This window comes from Panthera tigris, chromosome A1 (assembly GCF_018350195.1).
Source record: "Panthera tigris isolate Pti1 chromosome A1, P.tigris_Pti1_mat1.1, whole genome shotgun sequence".
NCBI lineage: Eukaryota > Metazoa > Chordata > Mammalia > Carnivora > Felidae > Panthera > Panthera tigris.
This window is the reverse complement of record NC_056660.1, coordinates 205,050,372-205,054,600: the sequence shown is the minus strand read 5'-3', so window position 1 is coordinate 205,054,600 and position 4,229 is coordinate 205,050,372. Positions and strand designations below refer to the sequence as shown.

General features: G+C 43.6%; 1 pseudogene; it reads right to left on the bottom strand.

Annotated features, from left to right (window-relative positions):
• Positions 1-384: 384 nt before the first annotated feature.
• On the bottom strand, positions 385-2,020 carry LOC102968040 (annotated as a pseudogene).
• Between the last annotated feature and the right edge of the window lie 2,209 nt (positions 2,021-4,229).

The window sequence follows — 4,229 nt, the reverse complement described above, 5'->3', positions numbered from 1 at the left end:
CTCTCCCCCCACTTCCCACCTCAGCCTTTCCTGTTGAAGGAAAAGGGAGGAAGAGTGATGGCAGGGGTGTTGGGGGGGTGTTGAATGTGAGAGTTCTTTCTCCCCACTTTGCCTACGGTCACTCCCCTTTTCAGCATCCCCCTCCAAAAAATATAGATTTGAACATGACTTGCCACCCATAGTGGGGTTGGGGAAACATAGCCAGAGTCAAAAAAGTAATATCCATTCTCAACAAAAAATGGGTTCAGAGAGTGTCTGGCTGAAACTGGTAAGGGAGGGAGGTGGGGAGAAGGATAGCTGAGGAAGCTGCTGAGTGGAGGGAGGGCAGAGAGCCTGGGACCCTCCTTCTCCCTGCACCAGCCGCCCCCTCTTTGCAGCTCCCTTCTAGCAGAACTGGTCCTCATCTTTCATCCCCTTCCGTGGCTGCTGGGCAAAGTCCTCAAACACGATGTCATCGTCTGTGGCATAGTTGGTTTCAAATTCAATGAGGTTGGTGTCCACAGGGGCATCAGCTTCAGGCGTGGCTGTCTGGGGCCCAGGGAGGGTGATGTGTTCATGGGGCTTGGGGTGCATAAGAACAAAAGGCACATCAATGGAGACATCCCCACCACAAGACACCACTAGCTTCACCCTGACCCTGTAGAACCCCAGGATTCCCAGCACCTCCTCTTTGGCACCCTCCTTCACGATGGTGCTGGAATCCAGTTTGGTGTCCTTGTGCTTGAGCTTCCCATCCAGGCCAAGACCGCGCTTCTTCCAGTTGTTGCTGAGCAGTAGTGTGATATACACCTTCCGAAGGTGGAACCGGGTGACACCTGGTCATCTTGCTCAATCTGAGCCACAGGACACTTGTACTGGGCAGTGCTGAGAGGCAGATGTTGGCGTGCTGTTTCACAGAGACTTTGGTCTTCTTGACGGTCTTGGTGGAGTTGGTGACAGGGACGTTGATGTTGAGGGGCTCCCCTTGGTTGTATAGCTCTTCGTCCAGGGAAGCCTCAGGTGCAAGGATAGGTCAGACATAAAGTGAAGTGTGGTTTCTACTGAAATCTGAGTGCCTGGTTTCTTTGGTGGAAATTGCACCTTTTGGATCACCAGACACACAAAGTTCCTTCTGTGGCTTTTCCTTTTCTAGTGACTTAGCACAGAGGCTCGAATCTCAAAGTCTTCCCCACAAGCCTTCCTTGTGTCCTCTGGGTCTGGCTACAGTGTGACAAAGCAGGGCAGATTCTGGGGTATTATATCCAGGTCCTCACAGTCATAGCAGAAGGCATCGGTGAGGGTCACAAACATTTTTTGGTCCTTCAAGTAGTCAGGGTCCATAAGCACCACATCATCACTTTGTCCAGGGTGGTCTGCAAAGTCCCGCTTGCCTAAGTACATGCTGAGCTTGCAGTTAGGGCTCAACTTCTTGGAGACCCTGGTGCCAGGTTTCTCCCCATGGTGCTCACATCAGGTGCCCCAGGGGTTCCCAGGGCCCTGGCTCCTAGTCTCCCAGCTTGCTGCCAAGTTCTTGCTCCTCCCCAACCATTGCCTATGCATGCCTTCTGCTTCCAAATATATATACAATAAAACCTTGGTTTGCCATCATAATTTGTTCCAGAAACATGCTTGTAATCCAAAGCACTTGTATATCAAAGTAAATTTCCCCATAAGAAATAATGGAAAACTCAGATGAGTCGTTTCACAACCCAAAAATATTCATATAAAAATGATTTACAATACTGTAATATAATACAAAATCATAAAAAAATACAAAATATAGAGAAAAATAAACAAATTAACCTGCACTTATGTTTGAAACCCTTCATGACCAGTGTGGGGGAGACAAGAGAGAGGAGGGTCATTTTGTAGGACGACTTCACTAATGGAATCGCTGCTATCTGTTGGTTCAATAGAATCTTTTTCTTTTTGTACAACTTTAAACAAGAAACCTATCCAATGACACTTACTGTTGCCTCCTTTTGAGGATTTCATGGAAATGAGACATTGCATTATTATTTACCAGATTCATTGCTTGCATTGTTATAGCCTTATTTGGGTGGTGCTTTTCTACAACATTTTGCACCGTTTCCCATATTACATATCTCCCTAATCTCATTTGAAGTGAGGTATTCCCCTGCCTTTTTCTCCTCCTCCTCTGCAGATGAGATGAAGACATAGACTTCTCATAAAATCTTGCAATTTTGGCCACTCGCATACCTTGTTCGTACTTCTCGATGATTTCTTTCTTAACTTCCACAGTAATCATCTCCTTCTTACCACCTTTCTTCTTCAATATTTTCCTGCATGGCGGCTATTGTATATGCTTGCATGCATGTTGACTACAGTGCAGAATTAATAAAATCTTGCTATATAGTGTATTTAATGTACCTGGCAATAAAGCAGCAGAGGAAAGGGTCTGTGTCTGCAGGCAGCTTGACCTAGAATGAAGCAAAGCATTCCTAAGCTTACTCTTGTATGGAAAAGCAAAGGACTGTTCATAGGTGCTTTCAGGTGACAAAAAATACACTAATGCCAGTTGTGGGCACCTTCCAACGTTCTGAAATATCACTGATTTCTGTCAAACACCACGGCCTGAGGCCCAGCATCTGAGCATAGGAGACAGTCACCCACAATCCCTCAGGGAGAGAGAGAGAGAGAGAAAGAGAAGAACCATTGGCTCAGGTGTGATCATGTGACATTTGGCATCACATGCTACTCGTATTGCAAGACATCACTTGTTTATTAACATTTATTAGAAATGTTCGCTTGTCTTGTGGAATACTCGCAGAACAAATTACTTGCAATCCAAGATTTTACTGTGAGATACGTGTGTGTGTGTGTGTGTGTGTGCATAGTTATACATAACTATGTAACTGTGATATATATATATATATATATATATATATATATATATAGTTTAAAAAAACATATATATGTTTTAATTTTAGAGAAAAAGAAGGTGGGGGAGTGGGAGAGAGAGGCAGACCTTGATCCCACGACCCTAGGTTCACAACCACAGCCAAAATCAAGAGTCACTCACCTAACCAATTGAGCCACCCAGGCACACTGCTTCCAAATATTTCAGAATACATATGCACAGCTAAATTCCACTACTGTTTGGGATTATATTTATATATCTCCATCCCTTTAAACCATTGAGACTTGCATTATGACTCAACATATGATCATTTACCAATATATGGTAAATGTTTCACATGTACTTGAAAAGTGTGTATAAAGAAGTTTTGTAATCTTTTATCTATTTTAATTAGATCAAATTTATTAAAAGCAACCTTTAAATCTTCGATGTCTTTACTGAGTTGCCTGTTCTATTGGTTACTATTGAGAAGTGCTTTAAAACCTCCCAACAGCTTTACTCATCTCTTGAGTTCTGGCTCTCTTCAACATCCTACTAACTTTTGTCTCCCGAGCACTGTGAAGTAGAAAAAAGCTCTGATCTGCTGCTTTTCATTAGGACTCTGGCCTGCAGCACTTATATATCAGAAAATTCCTTAGAAGGAAAAGTAGTAGAGAATTTATCTTACTGCAGCGGATTTTCCTTTTCTCAGGTTTCTTCGTTGCTAAAGTATTTCTTGCCCTGATTATTCTTTTTTTTTTTTTCTTTTAAAATTAAGTTTTGCTTAGTTTTGACAGAGAGAGAACAATCGAGGGAGGGGCAGAGAGAGAGGGATACAGAATCCCAAGCAGACTTCCCTCTGCCAACCTAGAGCCTGATGTGGGGCTCAAACTCATGAACCATGAGATCTTGACCTGAGCCAAAGTCAAGAGTCTGACGCTTGACAGACTGAGCCACCCAGGTGCCCCTATTCTCTTTTTTTTTTTTTTCCAACGTTTTTTTTTTATTTTTGGGACAGAGAGAGACAGAGCATGAACGGGGGAGGGGCAGAGAGAGAGGGAGACACAGAATCGTAAACAGGCTCCAGGCTCCGAGCCATCAGCCCAGAGCCTGACGCGGGGCTCGAACTCACGGACCGCGAGATCGTGACCTGGCTGAAGTCGGACGCTTAACCGACTGCGCCATCCAGGCGCCCCCTCTTTTTAATTTCAACATTTAGAGTTGCTTTTCTAGGAGGTTTGTTTTGATAGGAAATACTCTGCCAGAGAGAGAGAATCAAAACTCACATATGCATAGTTTCTGATTGGTAAAGTAATACCTCTGTTTTGTAGAAATTTGGAAAGTCAGAAAAGTAAAAAAAAAAAAAATTAAAAAATCTTCCACCATCTTC